Source organism: Vipera ursinii (genome assembly GCF_947247035.1).
Source record: "Vipera ursinii genome assembly, chromosome: 1".
NCBI lineage: Eukaryota > Metazoa > Chordata > Lepidosauria > Squamata > Viperidae > Vipera > Vipera ursinii.
The window spans coordinates 219,883,370-219,899,724 of NC_139512.1; positions in this window are offsets into that span (position 1 = coordinate 219,883,370).

The following is a 16,355-nucleotide window of genomic DNA, read 5'->3' on the forward strand; positions in this document are numbered from 1 at the left end:
AACATGTGGTGAAGCAGTTTGACTAAAAGCCATTCAAATCAAATCAATCTGCTTTGCAAAATGGAGCCCAAAACAAATTATGCTTTTGGTGCCTACCCGTAATTTTGCCTTCTATTGTATTGTCTAATTATCTTACCAGCACAGCTAAGAATCCTAATCAGCATGTTCCTTACTTTTGTAATGTTCTTCACTGTTTTATGTGCTGTCTTGTTGTTGCTTGGAATATTTTATTTTCTATAAAAAAAATTAAAAAAATCATAAAAGAAAATTTCTTCTGCCTGTCCAGTTTTTCTTTGTCCATCAAAAAAACCCTGAGATGACAAAGTGGGTGAATCAGTTTGAGATATTTTCCTTTTGGTTACTACTCAAGCCTCACAACAGTTGGCACGCTCTGGTTTTACTTACTATGTGTCCCATCAGGCTTTCACAGCTTCTCAATATGATATTTTAATGATTGTGCACATCTTAGTCTCAATGCTAGATGACAAAGTGTATCACTTCCAACAAGAGAGAAGGCTCATGCCATCCCTGAAATGATACCTTCATTTACACAAACAAACCCAACAGCAAATGACTGACTGGAGAATTGCTCTGTTCTTCAAGCTTGAGTAACAGGCCAAAAACATTCCGAGATCCAGGCTTCAAAGCTGATGGAACAAAATTCCAAAATAGCTTCAAGAAAGGTCATGCATGATGTAAAACCCAATGTATTGCTACACTGATAGCACTGTTAATCTATAGTGGGTGATTTACATATTGGAGATAGACACTGGCAGATGTTTGTGGGTCTGTGCATGAGTCTGTGGGGGAATCTTTGGTTAAACCTGGCTTTCAAAGGTGACATGAGAAAAAAGAGGCTTTTGTTCCTCCCCCACCTTGCCTTTAAACCTCATCATGTTTAATGTTACACCATTACATAGCTCTTATTTTGCATAAATACATGATGATTATAGCAGTATAACCTTGGCAACACACTGTCCCCTTGAGGCATCCTGAAATAGAACAGAATTGCAGATTATGCCCTATAACCACCCTATGGGGAACAATATTTTATTGTGCTTTATTTCCCTCTCTATAAGATTAAATGAAAATGATGGTAATTGGGGTTCTGCTAAACAGTAAGAAGTCAGCAAGAAGAAAAAGGCAGCTCTTCCCCTCACCATAGTCCTCCCCATAAATGTGGGGTCTTGGTCACATCTCTATGGAAATTGCCCAATATTTGTTAAACTGACCCAGGAAGCCTGCAGTTGAGACGAAGTAAAGTACCAAAGGGAAGGGCAGCCCACTCACTTAATCTTGCCTCATTATTAGTGCAATTTTTCAAAGTCTTCTTGGAGAATCCTCCAAAAATCATCCGGTGTTGTGAAATTTCTTGGAGAAAACTCAGAAAATCCAGATGTCTTTGACCTTGGCTAGAAGTCAGCTTAAAAAAAAAATCTCATCCTGCCAAAAGAAGGTGATTGCTAGGGCAACAAGGTATATATCTCATTTTTAAGGCTTGGCTGCCTTCAGGAGCATCAGCTGCTGCTAGGAATTATGGGAAATGCTTCATGGCTTCATGGAGTGAACCAAGAGGTGCTAGAAAGGAGAACTGAATGGAATTTTTATGGGCCTTGATTATCATGAGAAGTGTCATCACTAAAGGAGCTGTGATTAGTAAACAAACTTGGAGAAGTAATGAAAAGTTGAGGGCCTATCGAAAAATAATTGTTCCTCTCCTATATCCTGACAAGAAAGAGTTATTTTTCATCCACAAAAGAAGCAAAAGACATTTGGCTCTACAATATCTGCATTTCCCAGGTTCCCTGAAGTCAATACATATTTTCAGCATGTTCAGTATTCTTCACTGCTGCCAGAAAACCTAGGAAATTGAGTTTTTGGTGACTCTCAGGTCAAAGAGAAAAGAACCACAGCTCCATTGCCCAGGCTTCCTAGTGGCAGTGGAGCATTTGGAGAAGAATTTAGGCCTTTAAACAAGTCTTCACTACTCTTCTGTTTTGTTCTAGTTCTCTTTGCCAGAACAGCTTCAAAGAGTGAGTGATTACCAATAGAGCTTTTTTTTTTAAACCAAAAGAAGTAGTGATACTGGGGCAATTTTTGATGACATGGGTCTAGATTTACAGGGCTTTGCTTATAATAGTTTGCCCTCCCTTCCTGCTTTGAACAGGGAAAAATATTTCTGAATATATAACTATCCTGAATTTTGAGCTCTGGTTTTGTTTTTTATTTGTTTAGTTGTATCGAATTCACAGAGATCACCTAGTTAAGTCCCTGCATTTTTTTTTATTATTTTGGCAAGATTTTTCAGAAGTAGTTTGCCACTGCCTCCTTTCTAGGGCTGAGAGTAAATGACTGGCCCAATATCACACAGCGGGCTTCTCCAGTTTTCTAGTCTGGTGCATTATTTACTATACCAAACTGGCTCTCAGGTTCTGTTTAAGGTAAAGGTAAAGGTTTCCCTGCACATGCGTGCTAGTCATTTCCAACTCTAGGGGCCGGTGCTCATCTCCGTTTCAAAGCCGAAGAGCCAGCACTTGTCTGAGGACGTCTCCGTGGTCATGTGGCCAGCATGACTAGATGCCAAAGGCACATGGAACACTGTTACCTTCCCACCGTAGTGGTCCCTATTTTTCTACTTGCATTTTTACGTGTTTTCGAACTGCTAGGTTGGCAGAAGCTGGGACAAGTAACAGGTGCTCACTCTGTTACGCGGCACTCGGGATTCGACCCGCCAAACTGCCAACCATCTGATCGACTAGCTCAGCGTCCTAACCCACTGAGCCACCGTGTCCCAAGTTCTGTTTAGTGAAGAATAAATCTTTGTTAGTTCTCATGATCTCATCCGGAGACAATTGAAGGAAGGGAATAATCCTACCATTGATAGCAATGGGATTCAGCAGAACTGACTTTGACTTGCTCATGCCATTTGTTATTAAAATGGGGGAATTTTTCTCATTTTTCAGATAGAACATTTTCAAAATGGGGCAAATGGATTAAAAAAATCAGTGATAATAATCAACTTTAAAGCATTATCAGTTACTTTCTTGCTTTTAAGGTCTGTGTTAAAAATAACCATCCTGAAATTAAGCAATATTTACGTTTAACTTACACTTAGTAAAGGATGCCATTTATGGCACTAAAGTTTTCTTATTTTCTTTTTCCTATAAGAAGAAAATTAAAGAAAATGTCCAAACAAGTCTATTTGTGCAAAACTAAAATGATCAGAACAGGTTCTTGAACATTTACAAGTTTTGGTATCATATTTTCCATAGTAACATTCTATTTTTGCTGTTTTATCCTAAGAGACCATCCAACAATATCAGGCATTGACCTTCAGGATGACATCCTGTCCTAAAGAAAACTACTTTCTCTGTAGGCTACAGACATGTGTATTTTCACCACATCAGTCATGAGTAGCACATTAGGACTTCGAGAGCTGCTGTCCCTTGACAAAACACACATAAAGGAGCAATTCAGAAAGAACCAGACTGTCTCTTTTAAGCAGTAACAAGAAAAGTTGTGATTTATACCTACGTATGTTTTTCCCAGAATGGCTGAGTGTCCTTTGAGTAGCCCTCCCTGAGTGTATCATGACGTGAACCTTCAACTTGTCTGTACTCAACAAAATGAGCTGAAGCATTGCATCATATCTCAAAATATAAAAGAGGAGCTCAAGGCTGCTGCTGAATTCTTTAACCATTCAATATGGAGTAATGTACCAGTAAAAATTTTATTATGAGCAAGCATGGGTACTGTATACCTATCATATTTGCAATAGCGGTGAATACCTGTAGCTCAGGTGTAGGATGAGGTGGAGATTTGTTCTCCAAGCTTGTGGGGAATCTCCTAAATTCCGCTGAACATGTTACCTAGCCTGGTAACAAAACGTTTGGAAACCAGCCCACAGGCTTAGAGAAATTCCGCTGAAGCTGTCACCTAGCCTGGTAATGAAACCAACCCACAAGCTCGGAGAATGAACCTCCACCCTCACCTACCATATTTGACACTGGAGCAGAACATTTTTTAACACAGCCATCTTCATTTGCAAGAGCTAGTTTGGTGTCAGAGTAGAAACCAAGACTCTGAATTCAAGACTCACCTTTGCCTGAAAGCCAGCTAGGTGATCTCAGGCCACTAACATACTTCTCCCAGCCCTAGAAAGAAACCAGTGGCTAGCCGCTTCCAAAACATAAGGTAAAGGTAAAGGTTCCCCCGCACATGCGTGCTAGTCGTTTCCAACTCTAGGGGCCGGTGCTCATCTCTGTTTCAAAGCCGAAGAGCCAGCGCTTGTCCGAGGATGTCTCTGTGGTCATGTGGCCGGCATGACTAGATGCCAAAGGTGCATGGAATGCTGTTACTAAAACATACTGCCAAGCAAATTGGAGGAAGCAGTCCCAGGAGTCAAAACTCATTCAAAGTGTTTTCTTCTGTCATGGTTTCACCATCCCTGACCACCAGATAGTGATTACCATGGAGGCTGCAGCAATTCTATACCTATTACCAGCCTCCTTGAATTTACAGCAGCACCCCCTTATTCCCTGTACCCAGGGCAGGGTACTCCTACCCATTCTTCATGTGCCACTGCTGCCAAGCAGTGCTCTTCAAATATCTATTTATTTATTTATTTATTTATTTATTTATTTATTTATTTATTTATTTATTTATTTATTTTTATAAACCGCCCTTCTCCCGAGGGACTCGGGGCGGTGTACAGAGTAAGGTAGGTAAACATAATGAAACAGTACTGAAAAACAATAATCAAAACAAGCTGGGACCCCAATTAGAGCTATCAGGCCAGGCCGGACTGCTGGAACAGGTAAGTCTTTAAGTCACGCCGGAAGGTGCGGAGGTCAGGGGCCATCCGGATTTCAGTTGGTAAGCAGTTCCAGAGGGCTGGCGCACCCACTGAGAATGCCCTCCCCCTGGGGGCCACCAGCCGACTTTCCTTGAGCGGTGGCACCCTGAGGAGGCCCTCTCTGTGGGAGCGCACAGGGCGGTGGGGTGTTGACATTGGCAGAAGGTGCTCCCGTAGGTAGTCCGGACCCATGCCATGTAGGGCTTTGTATGTCATTGTTAGCACCTTGAACTTCACTCGGAAGGCAACCGGAAGCCAGTGCAGTGCACGGCGGAGAGGTGTGATATGGGAGTATCGGGAGGCTCCCAAAAGTGTCCGTGCCGCTGCACTTTGCACCAGTTGAAGCTTCCGAGTGGATCTCAAGGGCAGCCCCATGTAGAGAGCGTTACAGTAGTCTAGGTGAGAGGTCACAAGGGCATGGGTGACTGTACGTAAGGCATCCAGGTCCAGATAAGGCCGTAGTTGGCGCACCAGTCGAACCCGGGAGAAGGCCCCCTTGGTCACAGCTCCTATATGATCTTCCAGGGATAGCTGTGAGTCTAGGAGGACACCCAGGTTGCGGGCCCTATCAACAGGGGTAGTAACTCATCCCCGATGTTAAGGGGTGGGATGCTCTGAGTATCCTGGCTTGCCGGTACGTACAGCCATTCAGTCTTGTCCGGGTTCAGTTGAAGCCTGTTCCTCCCCATCCATTCCCGGACCGCTTTCAGGCAGCGGGACATCACGTCGAGGTCATCACTGATGCTGTTTGGAGTTGAGATGAAAAGCTGGGTGTCATCAGCATACTGATGGTACCCTACTCCAAAGCTACGAATGATCTCACCCAGCGGTTTCATGTAGATGTTGAACAGGAGAGGCGAGAGGACCGACCCCTGAGGGACTCCGCAAACGAGAGGCCTCGGGGTCGACCTCTGTCCCCCTGCCAGCACCGACTGCGAGCGACCCTGGAGAAAGGAGGAGAACCAACGCAGAACCGTGCCTCCCACTCCCAGTCCCCTGAGGCGCCGCAGCAAGATACCATGGTCGATGGTATCGAAAGCCACCGAAAGGTCTAATAAGACTAGGACAGAGGAATGGCCCCTGTCCCGGGCTCTCCAGAGATCATTTATCAGAGCGACCAATGCCGTCTCCGTGCTGTAGCCCGGCCTGAAGCCCGATTGGCACGGGTCTAGATAAACCGCTTCATCCAGGACCTGAGGAAGTTGGTGCGCCACCACGCTCTCAACAACCTTCGCAAGGAAGAGAAGATTGGAGACTGGATGAAAGTTTTTCAATGAGGATGGGTCCAAGGTGGGCTTCTTGAGGAGAGGTCTCACCACCGCCTCCTTCATATCCCTCTTTTTCAGGCATTCTTGTGGGGCTAGGCAATCTGGTATCCTCCCAATTTTTGTTTTGGAATTACATTAGCCTTGGTGGAGCAGTGGGCTAATGCCTCCTTAAGTAACACCAGCTGCCTGCAATTAGTGCAGGTTCGCATCCCACCAGGCTCAAGGTTGACTCAGCCTTCCATCCTTCCGAGGTAGGTAAAATGAGGACCCAGATTGTTGGGGGCAATAAGCTGACTTTGTAATAATGCCGCTTGTGGGGGCCGAAAGCCCTAATAAAGCAGGCATATACATAGAATGAAGGCTATTGCTAAGCACATTGGTTTGTGCTTAAATTGTAAGCCGCCCTGAGTCTTCGGAGAAGGGCGGGATATAAATGGGATTAAAAAATAAAAGTCCAGACGAACTAGCAATTGTAACGAATGATAAGTGCTGTGAAAGTTGAAGTTCAGAAAATTTAGAAGACACAAGAAAACTTCTTCCTGTACTTGTGTAAGGCTTTCAACCTGCACTAGGCATTTCTACATATCTATTTGAGGCATCTCAGGCTGAATTTACATTTATAATTAAAGTAACTCTACCCCATCCACATGACTGTTTCTAATACACCAAAAACAGCAAAATTGTATGGCTCTTTAGGGACAAGATTGACATTCACTTTTGTTGCTCACACAGCAGCAGATGAAAGGTGCGATAGCCTGAAAAAGTGGGACTGAAATGCAGGAGGCACAAATAGCTTAGAAATAGCCAATAGCTCACTTGAACTTCATTTATCTTCTTTCCATGCTTATAATTTGATAATTTGAGCTGAAATTAAGGGGCTGGGGGAGTTTAGCCAGGCCTATGATTTTCCAGTCCAATACGAAGAAGAAGAAGAAGAAGAAGAAGAAGAAGAAGAAGAAGAAGAAGAAGAAGGAGGAGGAGGAGGAGGAGGAGGAGGAGGAGGAGGAGGAGGAGGAGGAGGAGGAGGAGGAGGAGGAGGAGGAGGAGGAGGAGGAGGAGGAGGAGGTGGGGAGGAGGAGGAGGAAGTTTGCAAACTATCTTACAATATCCTTAATGTCACAGGCTGGCAAAATATTGCTTAGGATTATCCAAAGGCACATTGGAACCTTACATGGAAAAAAGAGATGACCAAGCTGACTTTAGAAAAAGCAGAGGAACATAAGACATTATTGCTGATTCATGCTGGATAATTGAGAAAGTCAAAGTGCACTATTAGGAGACTTCAAAGTATAGGTTAGAGATCGTGGAGAAAATCTATGTGTTTGCTAGGAACTGAAAAGGAGTTGATGGCCTGTAATCAATCAATCAATTAATTATCTTCCACATTGGGCTTGTTTCCTTTCCTTCTCATTTTCTCTCTCCTCCTTTATTTCAGTCCAGAGTGACTTGTGGACAATTCAGCTCTCTGGACAAGCATTTCCTCTTAGCTTCAGGTCCTCATCAGTCCAATCTAAGAGTAGCAATGGCCTGCATCACATACTCCTAGAATGTGAGAAATCAAAATAACACGTTAGAACTCCTGACAGACGCTTGATTTAGATTTAAGTTGATTACTCTTCATTATTACTGTTCAGTGCAACATGGATGATGGTGGTGGTGGTGAAGACAATTTGCTGGAGGTAGTCCTCAACTTATGACTATAATTGAGCCCAGTTAAGTAAAATTTGCCTCATTTTATGACTTCTTGCCGCAGTTGTGAAGTGAATCACTGCAGTTGTTAAAATAGTATCCCAGTTGTTAAATGAATCTGGCTTCCCTGTTGACTTTGCTTCTCAGAGGGTTGTAAAAGATGATCACATGACCCCGGGATGCTGCAACTGTCATAAACATGAGTCAGTTACCAAGCATCTGAATTTTGATCACAAAGTTCTTGTGTGAAACACAGTCATAAATCACTTTTTTTAGTGCTGTTATAACTTCAAACAATCACTAAAGGAACTGTTGTAGATCGAGGACTGCCTGTATTTTTTAAAAAAATCATTGTCTCTTAAGGCACCTCCTCTGTTCACTGAGAAAAGCAGATTTAGTGATAATTTAATATAATTTATTTATTTATTTATTTGTTTGTTTTTATAAACCGCCCTTCTCCCGAGGGACTCGGGGCGGTGTACAGAATAAGGTAGGTATACAGATTGAACAATAGTGAAAAAAACAATAGTAAAAACAAACTGGGACCCCAATCAGAGCTATCAGGCCAGGCCGGACTGCTGGAACAGGTAAGTCTTTAAGTCACGCCGGAAGGTGCGGAGGTCGGGGGCCATCCAGATTTCGGTTGGCAAGCTGTTCCAGAGGGCTGGCGCACCCACTGAGAATGCCCTCCCCCTGGGGGCCACCAGCCGACATTCCTTGAGCGGTGGCACCCTGAGGAGGCCCTCTCTGTGGGAGCGCACAGGACGGTGGGGTGCTGACATTGGCAGAAGGTGCTCCCGTAGGTAGTCCGGACCCATGCCATGTAGGGCTTTGTATGTCATTGTTAGCACCTTGAACTTCACACGGAAGGCAACTGGAAGCCAGTGCAGCGCACGGAGGAGAGGTGTGATATGGGAGTATCGGGAGGCTCCCAAGAGTGTCCGTGCCGCTGCACTTTGCACCAGTTGAAGCTTCCGAGTGGATCTCAAGGGCAGCCCCATGTAGAGAGCGTTACAGTAGTCTAGGCGAGAGGTCACAAGGGCATGGGTGACTGTACGTAAGGCATCCAGGTCCAGATAAGGCCGTAATTGGCGAACTAGTCGAACCCGGGAGAAGGCCCCCTTGGTCACAGCTCCTATATGATCTTCCAGGGAGAGCTGCGAGTCTAGGAGGACACCCAGGTTGCGGGCCCTATCAACAGGGGGTAGTAACTTGTCCCCGATGTTAAGGGATGGGATGTTCTGAGTATCCTGGCTTGCCGGTACGTACAGCCATTCAGTCTTGTCCGGGTTCAGTTGAAGCCTGTTCCTCCCCATCCATTCCCGGACCGCTTTCAGGCAGCGGGACATCACGTCGAGGGCATCACTGATGTTGTTTGGAGTTGAGATGAAAAGCTGGGTGTCATCAGCATACTGATGGTACCCTACTCCAAAGCTGCGAATGATCTCGCCCAGCGGTTTCATGTAGATGTTGAACAGGAGAGGCGAGAGGACCGACCCCTGAGGGACTCCGCAAGCGAGAGGCCTCGGGGTCGACCTCTGTCCCCCTGCCAGCACCGACTGCGAGCGACCCTGGAGAAAGGAGGAGAACCAACGCAGAACCGTGCCTCCCACTCCCAGTCCCCTGAGGCGTCGCAGCAAGATACCATGGTTGATGGTATCGAAAGCCGCCGAGAGGTCTAATAAGACTAGGACAGAGGAATGGCCCCTGTCCCGGGCTCTCCAGAGATCATTTATCAGAGCGACCAATGCCGTCTCCGTGCTGTAGCCCGGCCTGAAGCCCGATTGGTACGGGTCTAGATAAACTGCTTCATCCAGGATCTGAGGAAGTTGGTGCGCCACCACGCTCTCAACAACCTTCACAAGGAAGCGAAGATTGGAGACTAGACGAAAGTTATTCAATGAGGATGGGTCCAAGGTGGGCTTCTTGAGGAGAGGTCTCACCACCGCCTCCTTCAAGGCGGTGGGGAAGTGACCCTCACTCAGAGAAGCGGAGATGACTGCCAGGAACCAGCCTCGTGTCGCCTCTCGAGCTGCATAAGCCAGCCAGGAAGGGCACGGGTCCAGTAAGCATGTGGAGGAGCTCAACCTCCTCATAATCCTGTCCACTTCCTTAGGAGTCACAGGATCAAATTCCTCCCAGATGACGTCGACAAGACTGTCCATGCCTTGTTCTTCCAGCTCAGCCCAGTTGGAGTCCAGGCCGGTTCGAATCCGAGCAATTTTAATGCCAAACGAAAGTAGCAAAAATGAATTGTCCATGTGTAAATAAAAAATCTGTCTTGATCAGATGCAAACCAAAGAACTAAAGTAATCTGATCATCTGAAGATAACAGTTAAACCCTGACTATGGAAGAATTTTTCATTCCTTCTACTTTTCTGAGAATTCAGCCAGACTATGTTGATTCCAGAACACACTGTCTTTACTACAATAGTGTGTAAACAAAGCCTTGCTATAAGCTGCATCGGCTAATAATTATGCAAAGTTTTAATATGATGGTCTTTCCTTTCCTTTCCTTTCCTTTCCTTTCCTTTCCTTTCCTTTCCTTTCCTTTCCTTTCCTTTCCTTTCCTTTCCTTTCCTTTCCTTTCCTTTCCTTTCCTTTCCTTTCCTTTCCTTTCCATTCCATTCCATTCCTTTAATATAGCTTTAAATTTTATTTTCCAGTTTGAGGTCAATGCCTGAATGGGGTGGGCTGGTTGGAATATCCATCTCAAACATGTCTTTACCAAATGAACTTGAACTTGTTGCTATCTCCCTGTCTTCATGGGATTGTTGGAAACATAAAATGATAAGTTAGAACATGAAAGAGGTCTGATGTAGAGATCATCAAGGAAGAAAATGAAAAATGCTTATTTTTTTCATCTAATTTAGACACTGCCTGAGTCTAAAAGAAAGCTGAAAGGAAGGAAACCACTGGAAAGGCCAGAAAGCCACAATATGTTTCCTGCTTGAACTAATGGTACAAACCTGACCTTTGGGTATTTAGTGCAAATAATTTACATGGTAGCTGAAGTGAATTATGAGGAGCTGGCAATCATTTCAACATGCCAAGAGAATGAAATGAACTGCCTGGAAAAGGAAAGGGTGAAAAAAAGACTGGAGAATCTTGCAACTTGGAAAGCACTGGATGGTGCTCTTATTCTTCCTCATAGAATGCCTACTTCATTAACATGTAAACCCATTAATCTCACAGTTGGCATATGAATTCCCACTTGATTTGAACATCTGCCTGGAAGGTGCATCTCTAATTAGAACAGACATGTTATTCCACGATTAAAATAAATATCAAAACACATTTCTGCTACTTCTAGTTAGCTTTTCCTAGAACCACTGTAGCTGAAGTAATCATGGCTAGAGCTTGTCAACTCTCAGTGGTGCTAAGATTTCATTAAGAGAGGGGCAATGCAAAAGAGTAATTCAATACACATTTAGGGGATAAATGTCCACAGGGTTTTAGTTCTGTCAGATCAGGAGGAGATCTAAATAAGCCTCTTGAACTGCATTTTCCCATATTTAAAATCCAAATATCTTCAAGTAACTTATTTAGTCAAATGCTAATTTCTTAACCATAAAATGTACGCACTCAATAAAAGCAAATCCATTAGTTTAAAGCAAATCACATCAATATTGCGGAATGATTTCATACGTGAAAATGACAGCCACAACTCAATATTGCTTCATGAATTGTGGAGCTTAGATGCTTTGATCTAAGATTCAGAGCCAGGCATTCTTCTGGAAGAGTCTATGACAACTCGCCACCGCCAACTCATTGAAGTCAACTCACTGCGGGACAATTCTCCAGGGCCAACTCACCGCAGGACAAGAATTACACTAATATCAAAGAAATAGTGGAATAGAATCATTAAAGAAATGATGCCAAAAGAGGGACAAAATGAAATGTGAATGACAAAAAATAAAGTAATGTTTTAATTATTTTAAATAATGAAATTGAATTGTTGAATTGTCCTGCAGCGAGTTGTCCCACGGTTAGTTGTCCCACAGTGAGTTGGCCACGGCAAATTGACTGGGGCAAGTTGTCCCATTCCATTCTGAAATTAGGTTACTTCCTATTTTCTTGAATGGTGAGGTCCATTTTATGTTCCCTTTGAGTGAGAAAGCACACCAGAGATTTATGTCTTTGCAATATTTCTTTTATTTAAATTTATTCAAGCAGAGAATCATGAAAGTAAATGAATTCCACAAAGGAGGAAGCAAAATGTTTGATCCTGTTAGGAACTGTTATGTGCTTTTTCTATGACAAGGCTAAAAGGAGTAGTGTAAGAAAACAAAGATTTCTGCCCCAAAGATTTGGATCACACTATTAATTATCATTGGGTAAATTTCACTTGGTATTTTTAGAAGAGTCTGTATATTCCCAAATTGGAATAGGTATTTCATGCCAAAACATAAAAACATCTAGAAACAAAAGGAGAGAAATGCCAGTTTATTAAATATAATTAAAGGCCATAATTTATAAACCTCATAGGTTTAGTCATAAAGTTTACAATGCAGTGCCATAGTGCTAATCAAAAATTGCCACTCATAATAAAATACTGTATCTAGATTCATCCAATTTGTATAGGTCTGGATATTAATCTACCACATGGCATTTGTGTATGGTTTTTTAAAAATAATTTCAGGGAATAAGAAACAATTATTTTCAGTGGGTAGTTAATATGCAGCCAGGTACAATTCATTTCTGAAAGTAGTGAAGGCTGGACTACATATAATGGTGAAGAAGTCTTTTGAAGAAGTGCAGATCCCTGGGAGTAAAGGGTGACCATGTTTTGCACAGAGAGGTTCTGAGTAGAAATCCAGCTTTTTGTAGCATCCAGACTCTGAAGCTGTACCTCACTGATGAACAACCAAAGGAACTGTGGAATGAATGTAAAGAGGTGCTTCCAAATTTATTAAATGTTCTGGATTCTGCTCCAGCACCTTTCTACTGCTATTCTTCTGAGCTAAAAGAGAAAGGCACAACTCTAAAGCTACTCAGTGGCTTAAAGAGATGCCAGGTCTTTTTTCTTCTTCTTCTTCCTGATGCTGACTAGTATTCTTGTCAACAGGAAATCCGTGAGGTATCAAAAATTTCAATTCCTCATGCAGTGATATGATGGTTTCTTCTCATCTTTTGCTAGAGAGTTTAGCCAGTTTATTAACACTTTTTGAAGATGAAGAAATAAGATACCGCTCTTTGCCAGCAAATTAGAATAGAAATAATAAATGACATTCGGGGATTAGTAATATCGACAACAAATGTTTTGCTGTTGTAGTTTTCTGTTGTATTAAGGATGGATAGGTAGCATTTTCACTCAGCAGGGGGAAGACTAATAGAGAAAATCAGACGGAAAAACCCATTTATGGCAAACAAAATATCCCAAACTTATAACACAGTGCTGAGTATATTTTAAATATCATCAGAACTAAATGGAATGCTTTAAAACACATTATGGGTCAAATCCCAAGGCAAAATAGAGATGGACAAAATACACTCAGATAGTTTCATGCCTGGGTTAACCAAGCTCTTTTCCCAAACCACAACATTTAGATAAATTGGAACCCATTTTGGAACCATTTTGATTCTGTCCTGGATTGCTCTCTTTTGTTTTCTGCAAACTCCTATCCCTTCTCAATTTCTTCCTCCCCCTGCACAATTGCTCTTGTCTATCAGTTTGTGGCCTTGACTCTTACACTTGCTGTAACTGTAACTACAGCCATAGCAGATTTTGCTTTTTTTTTCCTGGCTCTGATCGCAATAAGAGGAATAGACACCTCTGTGGATTTCTATGGAGGTCAAGAGGGAGAAGTGGACTATCATCATTGCAGATAAACAAGAAGGGGAAATGGGAATACCTTCAGACTGGTTAGGATCCAGGGTTTTGCCTTAGGTGATGACTGGATCTACAGAATAAGTAAACTTTCTCCTTTCCTCTGAGACTGAGCATGACAAATCATCAATGTCGATATTCTACAGTGAGGAATTTCAAACTTTGGCATATATGAAAAAGTGGAAGAAATTATTAGATTAGACTGCTCAACCAATAACTCCCATCATTCACCCAAAACTAAATGCATCTTATATCAGTAAACAATGCCAGCTCCCCAGGGTTGTAATAAACCTCTTTGTTTTGCCTTAGATTGAAAAAAAACAAAACAAAACAGGAGGGGGTATCTGTTGTTAAGCACCTGGTAGGTCACAGAATACTATGGCGGCGGAGGAGGGGGAGATTTCACATAACCGGGTGAGTCATAAGAAAACCAGATAGATGGATGGAATGGATAGACACATTCAGGGGGGAAGGGCAGAGTCTCTATTCCGTTTCTGTCAGTTCTGACCAGTTCCACATGTGAAGGTTCAAATTAACTGATTTATTGCTAAAAGCTCATGCCCAGGATTCTTATCAACTAATGGTCAGCACCTGGTTAGAAAAGGGTCAACAGCATTCATGAAAGGTTGGACCTCGTTCTTTGGTGGCTACATAAGGACTCTAAACTGATGCCTCATTTAGCTCCTTCCCCTAGCTCTGCCCATCTCACCTACAGTTTCCTAACTACATCAAAAGATAAATATGGCTAAATATGACATTCTCACACACACTGACAATAATTACTCTGTTCTCAGATTCTCTTTTGCAACCAATTTTGCATCAATTCAGTGTTCTCCAAGAGGGTTGGATTATGACTCTGGAAGTTTGATTTGGTCCATTACACAAGAAAGAAAATGCTGCTATGCTTTCTCTACTATTCCCATTTCCCTCCACCCCACCAGATCTTGCAGAAAGGGCATCTTACAGGCTTTATCATCTAGGGAGCTAAATTTAGCAGCCCCCTAGAGGATGGGCCCTCTCTGCAGGGGCACCCATATTGTGGAATCTCCTCCCCCATGAGGTGAAGTTGGCCTCATCTCTTCTGAGCAACCAACACTCCCTCAAGACTAAATGGTGTCAGAAGGCCTAGAGATACCAGGGGATGTGTGGACTGGTGTTAACATCCTTTCATTTTGACTTTGGCTTAGTTTTTTTATAGCAGTTGATGTTCAATTGTTAGTAATTATGATAAGGTATTTATTATTTTAACTTATTGTAAGCCACCCATAGTCACTTATTCTGTGAGATGGATAGCTGCATAAATTAAATGAATAAAATAAAATAAAATAGTTATTGAATGTAAGCCAACCAGAGTCATCTGAAAGTCAGGCAGCCTCCAATATTTCAAATAAATAAATAAATAAATAAATAAATAAATAAATAAATAAATAAATAAATAAATAAATAACACACGCACATACACACACACACACACATTTTTTTTACATGTAGTTTCCTCTACCATATACACCTTTCTGTTAGAACATAGCTATAAACCACTTTTGGAGCCTGAAATGGATCTCCATAAATAAATTGATTCTCCTTGGGTTATTTTGAGGGTTGCCCAATCTGACTTCTTGTCCAGGTAGTCCTCAACTTACAACAGTTCACTTCGTGACCATTGAAAGTTACAAAGGCACTGAAAAAAGTGACCTATAACCATTTTTCACACTTATGACTGTTGCAGCATCCCCGTGGTCATGTGATCAAAATTCAGATGCTTGGCAACTGACTCATATTTATGACAGTTGCAGGACACTGGGGTCATGTGATCACCTTTTGCAACCTCCTGACAAACAAAGTCAATGGGGAAGCCAGATTCACTTAACAATTGTGTTCCTAACTTAACAACTGCAGTGATTCACTTAACAACTGTGACAAGAAAAGTCATAAAATGGGGCAAAACTCGCTTAACAACTGTCTCTCTTAGCAACAAAAAAATTGTGCTTAATTCTGTTTGTAAGTTGAGGACCTCCTGTATAGAGAAATGTGTTTACATGAAATTCATTCTCCCACTGAGTAACATGGAATGCCTCTGTTTCAATCAAATAGGACAGAATTTTTAGACAAGCTTAAAGTATTTGAAGGAGACAGAGTATGCCAGAGTGAGTGAGATTTAGGATTTTTAGCTACGTACCTTGAAAAATTGCTCTTCAATTAGAGCAGAGATTGATCGTCCTGGAGGGGGTGGACTTCAAGCAGTGATGAATAAAGGCTATGTGAGGACCAAGAACTAGTCAAAGTGCTGAAGGACTTGGCAGGTAAGGGAGAAGGAGAGAGGATCTTACAAAAGAGCATTAATAGGAGCTAAAGGGGAGAGAGCTGTGGAGATATATGCCTTCTCATGAAAGATCATGCTTGGCTCAGCCTGAGGGGAAAATGTGAAGGAAGCCACCATAACGGAAAAGAGTAATCTTGAAGTCACTCTTTCCCCCCCTAGCTTTAACAGTTCAAATAGTTCTTGTTCATTCAGGTCTTGTAGAGTTATGATATCCATTTGTCGTAACAGACAGGGTTTTTTACAAAAAAGAACAGCAAGATTGAGGTTTAGGGCTGCATTTTCTTATTCCCTACACAACAGAATACAAATTAAGGGAAAGTGCCCAGAGGACTAGGTTTTAACAAAAGGATTAAAACAACAACAAAAACCCTCCCCAAAATATATTATGAGATC